Source organism: Alosa pseudoharengus, unplaced genomic scaffold (genome assembly GCF_046254945.1).
Source record: "Alosa pseudoharengus isolate Yale_2024_CS ecotype anadromous, Long Island Sound unplaced genomic scaffold, YU_APseudo_1.1 YU_APseudo_1.1_scf_8, whole genome shotgun sequence".
Classification (NCBI taxonomy): domain Eukaryota; kingdom Metazoa; phylum Chordata; class Actinopteri; order Clupeiformes; family Clupeidae; genus Alosa; species Alosa pseudoharengus.
Genome location: NW_027468870.1, coordinates 26,253,239 through 26,268,547, shown reverse-complemented (window position 1 = coordinate 26,268,547; position 15,309 = coordinate 26,253,239).

Here is a 15,309-nt window from a genome sequence, read left to right as displayed (position 1 = left end):
ATGGATATTTGTGACCAGAGCCATATAAAGGTAGAGTTGCGACAACTCCATTGACGCTAATGTTCCATTTTCTTTCCAACAAGCAGCTAATGAAAGCCTCAAATAGTTCCCGGAAGTTAACAATTAATAATAGCAGCAGTGCAGTTACAGCGGTATAGACTGTTTGTAGCCAGCATTTCAGACTCAGATTTACATTCATTTGCCTCATCTGAATAAAAATAATAATAACAGTAATAGTAGTAAAGTAGGCTATCAATAGCCTAATTATAATAATAAACGATTTTTGTATCGACTATGACTTTTCTGCTGCTCAGTCTTTATCAGTTCCTCATCAAGTAAATTAAAAGAGGCTAAAAGCCCAATAAATGTGCCGAATAGACGAATATAAGATAACCCTTGCCTATCCCATTTCAATTAGGCAGCACTACACCACCACGAACAAGCTGTCATTAAGTTTTTGCATTTAGTAGGCCTACAACTTTTATGACGTGACGTTTCTTGGGCATTTAGCTTCACCATCACGTCAAGTTGTAACGTATGCGCAATGCTCATCTAGGCTGGATTTAAGTGGCTTAAAGGCAGCAAAAGTGGGATAGGCCTATAGTGCAACTGCTTCCCCAAAACAATTTCTCCATAACTGTGCATTTAATCGTTTGATATGTGGATAACTTTCAGTGGACTAAACAAAAGGTAGATTTTGTTATCACAAGGCTAGCTGGTCCGTTATATGGCGAAGCTTATAGCCAACTTTGTTTGCAGCTGTGAAGCTGAGTTTGTTGTTAACATTGTTGGTAACTGTCGGGGAATTTAACCCCATATAGATACAAGAACCACAACACGTAGTATGGCTTTGCCCACAAACTCTGGTACCAAGAGGAGAGCCTGCTAATGTAAGGAAGAATTCCTCACACCATCAGTCTCTGACTCTGCAGCCCAGCTGTGTCTTTTATTGTACAGATGCACACAGAAAATAGGAAGCAAGACATAGCGACTTTATTGTGACATAGCCTACTCTTATCTCACCCACACACACACACAGACAGGGTGCAGTTCCTGTCTGTCTGGGTGCACACTTGTACTCTCTGTTCTTAGAACTCAGCACAAGAACATTTAACTTGAACTCTCTGTTCTTAGAACTCAGCACAATATTTCTGCTTACACAAATGGTTATACAATGATAATGATGTTTATGAGTTCATAGCCTGGTTATTTATCAAGGATTACACAACAAATCAGTTCGGGGTTCACTCTTTATTACGACATCCCGTTATTACGACAACCCTCTATTACGACATACCGTTATTACAAAATGCCTCTATTTAGACATGCCCCTACTCCGATTTTTTTTAGTAGGCCTACCGCTATTCCGACATTAACAATCCTCATTTTCAGTTTATCTCTGCAGTTCCTGTATCCTATCAAATTCCAACATCCTAGATGCACGGATGAGCTGTAGTCATGTCATCTGCACCTGCAGCTACATCAACAATCCACCCGCCATACACTCCAAACAATGTTTTTCCCAATAATTGATATCGGCACACATTTCAGTCAAAACCTCAGGTGATTTTGAACTGGCCATGTGAATAAATGTTACACATTATGTAAAACACAGGTAGCTCTCCTCATTTTATTCTCTAAGCTCTCAGGGGAAAACGGTCGGAAACTCCATGCATCAAACAAACTCTGTGCGTGCAGGCCACCTATTAATGGCCGTCAATCAATGGCCAATTGCGCAAAGACGGGCGGAATTCTTATAACCTGACTCTCGCCAGATGAATTTCGTTTCGCCTAGCGAGAGTCAAGTTAGAATTCTTACGCTCCAGTAGCCTAAACCACTTCAGCGAACGTTCAAATAACCCCCAGAGTTCAGTGTCCATCAGGGTGTTCAAACTGGATGTGCGTTGCTTATATTGCATTTTAGAGGCGGGATATCCGACGCTCCTTTTACAGTAAACCACTTCACAACGAACGTTCAAATAAACCCCAGAGTTCAGTGTCCATCAGTCCCAACATTTAGAAACATAATCGAAAAGTCCAAGCGTGAATTGGGTGTGTTTTGATTTTGAGAGAGACTGGAGAAGGGCCGTATGTCTCACAGCAACTGCGATAACCTTGTTTCTTGAAGGCTATCCTTACCTCCAGATATCCACATCTAATGAGGGTCGGCGACTATCCAATACCCAATACTATTTGCAATACCCTCGATATACATATTGTTGGAAAGTTTAGTTTATGGCCGTTCGTGTGAGTACAATAACTTTTTTACCAAAACGACTGGTTTCGCCTTGCAGGGTCACATTTCATTTGTACGCATCCATGTTCTTGGTTCAGTCTTTATGCATAGCCTATTAAAGTTAGAGTTCATCACCAATGGGGCTACAAACGTGTTATGTCCGTGCATGTGAAGTTATATATCTGTGTTGCGAGCACATGCATGCGCGTGTGTTACGGGTCCAAGAATGACACTATGGTCTGGTGTAACACATTTAATTAAAAGTACAGCATTCATTTTTGAACTGTATTATTCCTCTAGCTGACAAGCTTTCGTATAATGTAACAAACATACTCAGTGGCTTTGCCGATAACCGTTAACTGACCGCGCGCCACTGTACCAGAAGAAGCTAGTTAAAACTCACAAGAAAACTCGTTGTTGTAGAGAGTTAACATTGTCGTTTATCTACAAAAAGGACTGCAATATACAACGATATGTGTTCTTTGGATCTTCCTCTTTATTTGCTAACTGCGGTAACATGGATAGCTACAGTAGACATTAGAACTCAACCTTGACCTCTCGCTTGGTCTTTTTTCCAGAGGGCGCACCAGAGTGGCGCGCTTACCTTTTATGCCACGGCAGCCTCCAATAACACCTGAGGTCAAGGGTCACATAACAAATACCTTTAACGTTTAATACACCGTTTACTTATTAGTGTATCTCCATACACTACACTCCTCCCCTGAGATCTGAACTCAATACATTTACAGTACAAACAATTTACTTTTTTTAATTTTTTTTTTTTTACAGAACATCTTTTCAACATTACATTCAACAACTGAGTTCACAGATTTAATCTATCAGGCGGCTTCCTCTGCCGCTGTGGCCTCTGAGTACCTTCTGCAACGGAAGAGAGAGCAGTATCACTGGAACTTTCTTGCTCCACTCCCTCAGTGGATTCTGTGACATTTACAGCCACACATGCATTCGGCACATTTTGAACAACCCTCAATTCATCATCATCAGAATCACTGTACACATTACCATTATCAATTTCCGTATTGATCATTTGATTGACATGCCTCTTATACACCTATCCATACACTTTCACTAGATATGTAACCGGACCCAGTGCCTTTACAATGCACCCAGGCACCCATTTAACACCTTCCCCTCCCCTGTGGTTTCGAACCAAAACTTTTTGCTTTGGTAGAAAGTGTCTGACCTTGTCTAATTTGTCCGCTTGCTTTAATTGTTCACTGTCCTGTTTCTGTTGCATGGAATCTCTGAAACTTGGTTTAGTGAGAGACAACCTGGTTTTGAATTGACGTCTCAGAAACAATTCTGCAGGAGTTTTCCCCGTAGTAGACTGTGGCGTGCTCCTATAACAGAATAAAAAGTTGTGGATGCAGTGCTGCAATGTCATGTTGCTACTCTGTCCCTTTTCCAGAGCGATTTTCAGGTTCTGCACCAAACGCTCTGCAGCCCCATTAGACGCTGGGTGATAAGGAGAACTCTTAATGTGTTTTACACCATTATTTCTCAGGAATGTTTCAAATTCAACAGATACAAATTGTGGTCCATTATCGGACACAAGTTCGTCTGGCAGACCCCATGTGGCAAAGTATCCCCTCAAAACCTCTATGGTCTTTTCAGATGTGGTGCTACTCATCAGAGCTACTTCTGGCCAACGAGAGTAGCTGTCTGTGACCACTAAAAAATTGAACTTTCCTTTCTGTGCATAATCTATATGTATCCTCTGCCATGGACGATTAGGCCAGCTCCAGTTGTGAACAGGAGCTGTGGCAGGTAGGTGTCTGTTCAACTGACAGGTCTGGCAATTGTTTACAAGTGATTCTATGTCAGAATCCAAATTGGGCCACCAAAAATGACTACGGCCTAATGCCTTCATTTTTACCATTCCCTGGTGGTTTTCATGCAATTCACTTAACATTTTTGGTCTTAACACCTCTGGTATAACCACCCGAAAACCCCACATCACACAGTCTGCTTCAACCGTCAGCTCAGTGTTCCTGATAAAATATGGCCTTAACTCCTCATCTTTCAAATACTTTGGCCAGCCATTCAATGTGAAGTGTTTCACTCTCTGTAGTACTGTATCAGTCATCGTCTGTTTCGCGATCTCGTGTGAAGACACTGGTACTTTATCCAAGAAAGAGACCCTAAACACAGAGCTATACTCTGAATCCCTCTCTTGTGTCTTTAGTGGTAAACGCGATAATGCATCCGCATTTGCATGTTGTAAAGATGGCTTATAACGTATGTCATACTGGTATGCTGCTAAAATTAATGACCACCTCTGCAGCCTAGCTGCTGCCAACGTAGGCACACCAGTTTTAGGGCCAAGTATCTTTAGGAGTGGTTTGTGGTCGGTGAACAGTGTAAACTTTCGTCCATACAGATAGTCGTTAAACTTGCTCACCCCAAAGATAATGCTAAGAGCTTCTTTCTCTATTTGAGAATAGTTGACTTCTGTTTTAGTGAGTGTTCTAGACACATACGCTATAGGTTTCTCACTGTTGTCTGGGAGCTGATGTGATATCACAGCACCTATGCCGTAAGGCGAAGCATCACATGCCAGAATTACAGGCAACTTAGGATCATAATGTGTAAGCACTGGCGCGGCTACCAGCTGTGCTTTGGTACGTTCAAACGCCTCTTGACATTTTCTTGTCCAGTTCCATTCTTTATCTTTGTGTAAAAGCTCCATCATGGGCTTAATTTCACTGGACAGGTTTGGTATGAATTTGCCATAGTAATTGAGCATGGCTAAGTATGACCTCAATTCTGTCACATTTTTCGGCACAGGAGCTTTGTCAATAGCCTCAGTTTTCTCTTTAATTGGACGCACCCCCTCGGCATCAATTACATGCCCGAGGTAGGCCACACTACTCTGAAAGAAAGCGCATTTCTCTTTGTTAAGCCTAAGCCCATTTTCTTCTAGTCTCTGTAACACTTGTTTCAAGTTATGCAGATGTGTATGGGTATCTGTTCCCGTTATCAGAATATCGTCTAGGTAACACACTACGCCATCAAGCCCTTGCAACACTTCATCCATAGTGCGTTGGAATATAGCGGGCGCGCTAGCGACCCCATATGGCAGGCGGTTGCACACATATAGGCCCCTGTGTGTATTGATAGTGAGATACGGTTTACTTTTCTCATCCATTTCTAGCTGAGTGTAAGCCTGTGTCAAATCAAGCTTTGTGAAATGCTTTCCACCTGCTAAGGTGGAGAATAAATCCTGCGGTTTTGGAAGTGGGTATTGATCAACATCAAGCCACTGATTAACTGTCACCTTATAATCTCTGCAAATGCGCACAGATCCGTCTCGTTTTGGAATGCACACAAGCGGCGCAGCCCAGTGCATAAGGCACTGGTCTGGCTTTACAAAACTTTGGTTTAGCATCCGGTGCTACACGTAAGGATGCCGTGACGCCTTTAGCGCGTCCTAGCTCTGTGCTGTGAGCACACTTGTTCCACTGGGTCAGATACGGCAACACGATTCACTTTTGACCAATCTAAATTGAGCACTCGAATCCAATCACGGCCCATGAGCGCGGGTGCCTTACCACGAGCCACTAGCAAGGGCAACAGTAATTGCTGCTTCCCACATTGCACATTCACTACGATTTTACCTAACAAGGCTAATGGTTGGTCAGTGTATGTTCTTAATGTAACGTCACACGGTTGCAAGGTCACTCCCTTCAGTTTAGATCGATACAAGTTCTCTGAGATAACTGACATCGCTGCCCCGGTATCTACCTCCATGTACATTCTAACACCATTACATTTTACCATCACATTGTAAGGCTTCACATACTCACTCACAGTCTTTACTGTATACAGTCTCATATCAGTCCGCTGTTCAGTAGATTGAGTCTCTGGCTCTGATTCGCTAGTTGCGTCTGCTAGTTGCCTGGTCCACAAAGTTCACCTCCGCCCCCCCTTTGGTCCGAGGCGGGCGTGCAGATGAATGTTCCGAAAAACGCATCCCCCGGTCCTTTCCAGCGGTGGAACCCTGGTTCCGGCAGGCTCGCTCCAGATGCCCATTCTTTCCACATCCACGACACTGGAAGTCTTTGAAGCGGCAGTTCCCTGGTCCGTGTCCTTTCCCAAGGCACCTGTAGCATTCCTGCTGACTGTCGCTGACCTCCCTCTGGTTCCGTTCAGTCCTGGGCTCTCGTGGTCTCCGCACTCCGACGTGGTCTGTTCGCAGATGCACAGACGACCGTCCCCTCTGCATACTGTCCAGTCCCGAATTTGTGCATTCGAAATTGTTCATTAAATCGACCATCTTTTGCCATGTTAGTCCCTCGCCAATGGCGGCATTCAGTAACTTTCGACGCAGCTCTTGGCTAGATGTTCCACACACAAACTGATCTCGGAGCTGCTCCTCAAGGCTCGCGCCGAAATCGCATGTAGACGCTAGCCTTTTTAAGCTAGCAATGTAATCTACGAAGTTCTCTCCAGCCTGTTGTCGTCGGCTTCTAAAAGCAAATCTTTCCGCCAATGCGTTCTTCTTTGGCGTGTAAAAATTGCGCAATGTTTCTAGCAAATTTGTGAGGGAGAGTTCATTGAAACCTTTAGGAGAAATCAAATCCTTCAGCAAGGCAAAGTTCTTTGGCCCAACTACTGACAAAAATACAGCTCTTCTTCTGTCTTGCTCAATCTTGTTAGCAGAAAAAAATTGTAAAAGTCTCTCCTCATAATTTTCGAACGTTTCTGCTGCTTCGTCGAACTGCAGTCCAATATCTGTACTGTAAAGTGCCATGGCGTTAAGCAGATAGCCACTTTTAAAAATCTAGCTGCTAATGTTACCGGTCAGGATGGGAGTCACCCGCTGCACATAAAAAGAAGAGGAAAATCCCATCCTCGTCGCCAAAATTGTCGTGTATCTACAAAAAGGACTGCAATATACAACGATATGTGTTCTTTGGATCTTCCTCTTTATTTGCTAACTGAGGTAACATGGATAGCTACAGTAGACATTAGAACTCAACCTTGACCTCTCGCTTGGTCTTTTTTCCAGAGGGCGCACCAGAGTGGCGCGCTTACCTTTTATGCCACGGCAGCCTCCAATAACACCTGAGGTCAAGGGTCACATAACAAATACCTTTAACGTTTAATACACCGTTTACTTATTAGTGTATCTCCATACACTACAAACATTACCACAGGTCGCTATCTGTACTTCTACTACTGTTAACTAATTTCAAGATTCTGTTTTAAGTGTATTTACCTGTTGGGAATACAAAAAGATGTGACAGTTCATCAGCGCACTTCTACTGTACACACGTAACTTACTTGACAACTCCTGTTCTGTCGTCAGCTATTTACCAGTAGTTGCGTATGTGTATTACAGAGAGCGCCATCTACTGGAGAGTTTACTCTTAACAGGGATGAATATCACAATGAGAGGTCTGCAGAATCAGTGGTAGTGTTCCAAGTCTAAAAAAATAAATGGGGTTCAGTCTTTTATGTTTTCTCAAATCACCCTATGCCACACGTGCATGCGCGTCCCCGTGTGGGCCGCTGGTTGGTGAAAATGCCAGGGCCGTTTTTTAATCCCAGTCCGTCACTGCGAGTTACCAATTAACAATCGTCAGTCAAGGTGGGGGCGGTTATTGTAATTAAGTCTTAAAAGATAGTTGGACGCAGGCAAGAGAGAGAGAGAGAGAGAGAGAGAGAGAGAGAGAGAGAGAACGAGAACGTAGCCTACAGCAAACACTATAATCCGTTTCTTTTGAGTCTTAGAAAAGTGCAATCAATACACACAACTACAACAAAGAAAAGCAAACTAAAGCATAGTAACTGCTAAAAACACGTCTCTTCGTGAGCCTACGCTGTCAAGTCCGTGCCGGCTTTAAGTGGAGATTCCCTCGCTGACGGAAGATCTGGAATTTAAACTTATCGCGGAGCTGCGACGTTCACTCCTCTGAGGACCGCCTTCCTGCCTGAGTCCGGTTGCCTACGGAGCGGCCTGCGCACCTGGGCTGTATCCACAACCAGCCACATACCGAAAGGCCGGCATATCCGAAGGTAACTCTGGCGGTGACATTACCGCTGGAGCAGTGTTTCCAAAGCCCCGCTACGCACACACCAACGCACACATCGCACCTACACTGATCGTTTGCCAGAGGAACTGTTTTCGTTTCACAAACACTGACTAATGCCCACGTTTCCCCGTTACTCCGAAATACTCATATATTTTTTTGACCATCCTTTTTGAAAGAACAATCATCCCCGTTTCCAAAACTGAACTCAAAAAAAGTGACGTCTGACCAAGTGTTTTGTTATATTTACTGCTGATGAACTCACAAACTATGGTATTGTTTTGTTGAACTACAGAGTACTAAATAGGCCAAAACTCAAAAGGACATTTGAACATTGGGTTTTTCCTGTTATCTGTCATTGATGTGCTGTTTCAACTGTAGAGTGTATGAATTCATGGTGATTTTTGATGTTTATGAGTATGTGGATCTTGTGGTGCTTCTGGTGGGGCCAGACAATTTTATTTAATTTGATTCTGATTTCACTGTTGACTAGGGATGTCCGATATTGGCTTTTTTGCCGATATCCGATATGCCGATATTGTCCAACTCTCAAATTTCGATTCCGATATCAGCCGATACCGATGTCGATATGTGGGTTATTTTTCCTCAAAACTAATTTAGGTAACATCACATATCTCCTGTTGTGGAATTAACACAACATGCTTAATGTTATTGTGATGCCCCACTGGATGCATTCTTGAATGCAACAAGGCTTTCCAAATGTTAACATTGTCTGTGCAAAATAAGAAAAATACTTCAACTTAATTTAGGGAAAAAGTGCCATGTTTATTTTTTATTTTTTAATTGTCTCAAACAACAGTTTGGATTACACTCTCCCTGAGATAATCTTGACAATGCCCACAACAAATAGGGCAAATTTGACTTCTTCACAAATGATAAAACATTGTACCTGAACAACTATGTGCAACATAGCAGAATGTAAAGCCAACTAAAATAACAGGCATAGTGTATGACAGGCTACCCTTTTTCTGTGTTAAATGAGCCTGCATTTGTAGGATGCTTCATGAACTGTTTCTTTAACTAAAACTCAATCACCTTAATTGAATGAATGCACAAATATGAGTCAATTACAATGTGGCAAGCAACTATACTGCACAATTTTGAAAACATTTGTTTGAGCTACAAAAAATACTTCAGGCTTGAGGTGAAGTACATAACGGGCCATACCCACAATCAGGCTTGGAATTTCACCATTTTAGGGGCAAGGCCACTTGGCCTTCAGTTGGGCATATTTGGTGGGGGGCACAAAGGCCACATGTCAGGGCACCAAGGCCAAAGTTAACTATACAGTAGTAGGCTATAAAAATGATCAAAGTTGTATTCACTGCAGTAGACCTGCATCACTGTATACAAAAACATAAAACATGACATATTACATATAACTGTAAATCATCTGATCATCTAATATTTTCAGATATCTAGGCTATATTTAACATTTATTTTATATTTGGCCTGTTATGAAATCATGTATTGAACAATTTAAGCACAGCTCAGCAAGAAACTCAAATAGCCTAGATGCATGCTTAGCATTTTGTGATCATTAAGGCTACTTTCACAAACTCTTACAGTCAGCTGTCCTCTGATTTACCGATATCTAGGTGACATTTGTAATATTTGTTTTGTATTTGGCCCGTTATGAAATAATGTGGAACAATTTAAACACAGTGTAAAACTTAAATCCCAAATTTGGAGACATCCATGTATGTTGAAATTTACTGCAAATTCAAAACGGGATTAGTCTGGAACGGCTAACTGTACAGGGGACTGATTTACACCTTTCTGTTCGGTAAGGTCTGCTGTTTATTCTGATATATGGTTTGTCATATGTTAAACGAAGGGTTCTGAAGTATTCCACCGAGATGAATGGGTAGGGAGATGGACGCAAAACCTTCAGTAGAATTTATGATTGAATGATATTATTTACTTTTCTCGCGAACGTTCATCACAGCAATTAGCGGCTAACATCTTAAAAGCTGAGAAAAAGCTCTTTCATGTGATACTTGTGATGTCTGTGTGAAGTTCAACTGAGAAGAATGGGTTAATTTGGACGCACTTTCTTGCGCTGTCACTTTCTCCACTGCGTAATTTGGCCATAGGCTAAATATATATCGCTATTAGTAGGACGCAAAGCAGAATATTTAAAGGGGGCACCAAGGCCACCGTGGCCTGTAAACCTCTGATTTTCAAAGGGGCGTCACGGCCAACTCAAGGGGCTACGACGGCCATGGCCAATTCCAAACCACAGACATAATGTTGAAACAGAGCGAGCAAGTTTGTTACTGCAGCCATCCACGCTTGTTTGTATGCTTCAAGACGCAGCTTGATGAGGTCATCATCTGTGCGCCGGTAAACGCTTCAGGAGCGCATAGGCACTATTTGGGTGTAACACAAGCATTATTTTATCGGTTTTAAGGCAAAAAAAATCCGATAACGATATTAACAGATATTACATTTTTATGCTAATATCGGGCCGATAATATCGGTAGGCCGATATTATCGGACATCTCTACTGTTGACTGAAGGGGCTCATGGGTTAATGTTATAACTGTGACACTTTCACTGTCTGCTCCTGTAACATTTTGTGTTGGAAAGTTGGTAGCTTATGCTGCCTGGCACCCCTTTAAAAAAAATAATAATTAACTACTTGGAAAAAAAAAACATAACTTTCAACCAGCTACAGAATCGCTACAGAAAATGGCACCCCAGATGGGACAAAGTTAAAATTAACAGTGAATATTAGACTACCCTACTAAGACCAAAAGCTCACAATTAAATTAAGAGAATAAAAACAAAAGAACTCAACAAAAGCAATCCCTTGCTACCCTTTTTAAACTCATAACGTCAAATCATATACTACAAATAAACACGCATGGAAGGCACTATGCCCCTGTTTGCAGACCATAGCATAGATGAGGACCAGAGTGAGCATGGCCACCAGCAACCTTATAGCGGACAACCAACCATTGATGCACAAGCCCAGGCTAGGCTTACCACTGTTGAATCTGACAGCGATGCTGGAGACTTTGAAGATGCTATGCTGGAACCTGAGCAACCAGTTCAGCAGGAGTGTACCTCTGAGCTCCAGGGGTGCCCCTAATGAGCTATCTTTACTGGAACGAGTGACTGCACTCCAACAAGCACAGCAGGATTCCTCCATGCTCCTCCTTCATAGAATTCAGGTCTCTCATGAAGAACAAAAAATTAAAATGGATGCCTTAACACAACGGCTGTATACAGTGGAGAATCGGATTGTAGCCCAATGTGATGAAGTGCGTAAGAACATCCTCAGTGTCTGATCTGAATTATGTTCAAACCCAGGTGATGGATGCTTTACAGTGGCGCCTGCAAAAACACCACTCTGAAGTCCTCAGTGATGTCAATTCAGCTTTTACACCATTTGATCTAACTTTGGACAACCTGCAAAGAGAAGTCATGCACACCACTCAGCGACTGGACTCCCTTGTTACAGAGGTGGTCTCTGTAAAACATCAATCACTCCATCTTACCTCCCTGATGTCCACCTTAGGCCACGCCCCTGAAACCAGCTGTTTAGACAGTGGGACCTCTACCCTGCCTCACTCCAGACTACCCTCACCTATGCAGGTGGCGTCTTTGGAGAAGGAGGTAACAACTCCATCTTAACCCAGCCGTCCTTATCCGCATAGTTCCACCCTCTCTGTTCAGGCCGGTGAGCCAAATAGACGCACTGCTAAAATGCCCATTAAAATGGAGTTCCCCTCGTTTGGCAAGTAGGGCGACAGTTCTGATCCTCTGCTGTATCTCGAGAGGTGCAAGGATTTTCTTACCCTACGCCCACTCAGTGATGAGGAGCTTCTGGCCACCATGGGTAATGTTCTGCATGGCACGGCACGAGACTGGTGGGACGTTGCAAGGCATACAGTCAGTAAGTGGTCAGAGTTTGAAGCCCAGTTTGTTACTGCTTTCTTGGCAGAGGACTATCAGGAGGAGTTGGAAGATCGAGTGCGAACCCGACTCCAAGGTGAGCGTGAGTCAATCCGGGACTTTGTGTACAGTTATCATGCTCTGGGGAAGAAGAAGTCATTAAGCTGATTCTAAAGAACATCCACCCCCACATGGCTAGCCAGTTGAGAGGAAGAGTCAGCACAGTAGGTGCCCTTGTACGACTTGGACAGCAGCTGGAGAAGGATAAAGAGAAGTTTGAACATCGTCAAAAGCCTGCATTTAAAGGAACACGCCACCCAAAATCAGTAGTGATATATGTTCTTACCGTAACTTTCACGAGTTGAGTTGTACCTCTCCCGCGTCGGTAGGTGCACTCAAACGCTCTGTCGCGCGGCGCGAATGTGTTAGCATGTTGCTATGCTAGCGGGCTCTGCCGTGGCCGTAGAGAGAGGCACATAGCAGTATTCAAACACCTCCACGTTTTACCTACTTAAATACAGTTGCACGAGTAGTTGATGAAAAATGTTAGGGCACACAACATGAAACGTGACGATTTTCCAAGCGAATAAACATGAGAACTACAATGTGTGGCGCAATAGCACTTGGGAGTACTTCGACCTAGCGTGGTAATATTATTAACACCTAATTGTAGATCCTATCCACCACAGAGTTTAGAATCCATGCTGGATCGACCCTCAGCCTCTCCCTCCCCTCTGAGCGAGAGAGGCACACACACTAGAGATGCGCTGATGGGCTATTATTTCAACCATAACTGCATAGCAAAACTTATCATCCATCAGCCATCCATCAGCACCAAAGTTTGTTGACCAATTTTCAAAACTGCACCCGCCCACCATCCGCTGGTTGTTTTAATGTAGGCTATATGGGTGATGCAGCGCTGCTGACGTGAGGCTAGAAAGCCCTTGCCTGTTCTAGAAAGACTGATCTAATGCAGCAAATATATTAAAAGGCAAAAGTCGTACATTGGCTAGGCCTATCCCCAGAATATCAGCAGCAAACTCAGTCTCTGTCGCGCAAAACAGTCTCCAAATAAAACGCACATCGGCCTGTTGCCTATTCTGCCAGCTTGTGACAATATATCGTCCAAAATGCTTGATTGCATTGCATTCTCCACATTTTTAGCTACATTTTCATGTACCACATCAGCATTTTTGTTCAGTGAATCTTTTGTAAATTGCTTTACAATTACCGTCGGGCCTATAGGCCTATTGCCTGGCTTGCCTCAGCTTCGGTCACGTCCTTTTACAATTTTATCATTGTAATAAAAAACGCAATTTGCCACATAATTTCAGCATGCTCCTGGCCTACTAATTAATGCCTATTGTACTTTATTTTTTGCAAAAAGAAAGAAATCCTTGATAAAATAACAAGTCATTCACATTAGCCTATAGGCTACTTTACACACTGTTATGTCAGGTTGACTGACAAGCCTGTTCTGAAGACTCCCATTCATTTTGACTGCACGAGCGCGTCTTTTTCAGACAGACATCGCAATTCATTTTATAGCAGGCCATCGGACAAATATGACGCCTCGATATTAAAGAAACTCCGACTCCATTCATTCTGAAAGTCCACCGCACAACAATGCAACGTGCATGTTCACATTTTTAGTAACAACCGCCAAACTTGCTTGCTTGCCTTACACATCTAAGTTTTCCGACTATGTTTCTTACCTTCTTTTTCCGCTGTGGATGTTAGTGAGTTTGTAGAAGTTTTAGCTCTTACGTTCTGAACATCTCGCACTGCCATCGCCCGATGTCATTTCTTAGGGACTGTACGATATTTACCGGGGGGGGAGGGCCGGTCGTCAGGGGGGGGAGGGCCTAAGAGAATTTTTTAAGCCTTAGGGGAAGGCCCAGGAGAAAATTTTTGCCCTGGGGGGAGGGCCGAGGAAAAAATTTTTTTCCTGATCCATTATATTTTTTCCCCCTGATCAATGATCCGTTTTCGATATTTTAAAAGGTTTGTAGGTAAAAAACATGATTCACGTCTCTTGGACAGAGTGGGCGAGTCCAAAAAGTCGCAACCCTATGTGGTGGAACGCATGGACAGAGCCCTGCGTAACGACCGAGGCACGCACAGCCAATGGGCTTGCATAGCCGCAGTATAAAATTGAACACAATGTTTGTTGTGGAAAAGCCCCGGTTCCTCATTTCTCGTCAGTTCCTCGTTACTTCCTGCTACGTCCCGTCTACCTGTTTGTCGGTATGTCTACTCTTTTTACACTATCTCCTACTCGCTTGGTTTTATTAGTAGTATTGTGATCACTTATTCTTGTTATGTATGGCTTTGTAGCACTTCTACCTGTTGCTGGCAGTAATTGGTGCGGTGGTTTGTACCGGTGGAGTGCTTGCATTACGTTTTGTCGAGGTGATCTTCTAAACTAAAGAACTCGCTGGTGCCCAGCTGAGTGTCTGATTTGAAGGAGAATATAGGACCTCTGACCATAGGAACAGCCACTTTGGATACTGGAGCTTCTTTCTCACTGATGAACGAGCGCCTGTGGAAAGAACTCAGAACCTCTACAATGCTAAATCCATGGTTGAATGGGCCATTGTTCTTGGCAGATGGATCTGCAAAGCAACCATTAGGCTGGATTGAACTTACCCTCGGTGTCTCCGGCCATTCATGTGTTCTGCCTTGTGTTGTCTTACCTGCTCAGTCGCTTGCTTTCCCCATGGTATTAGGCCTTGACTTCCTCTCTCGTAGTGGCATACAAATCAATGTCTTGGAACAGCAATACAGGTTTCCTTCAAGACCCCAAGAGAAGTTTAACTTTATGTCGCAGCCAGTCAAAAGTTTAGCCTCTGTTACCTTTGCCTTCTTTTCAGCAGTGCCGCCATCTGCCGTGTCGGCTCTGTGGCAGCAAGAGGACACATGGGAGGAAGTGATTGATCAAGCACAGCTCAACCCGGCTGAAAAAAACCTGTTGTACAACCTGCTCCGGACTAATGAAGATGTGTGTACCACTAGGCTAGGGCGAACCACGGTGCTACAGCACAAAATTCTTCTCACCCATGAAATGCCCATCAAGCAAAAACCCTACAGGCT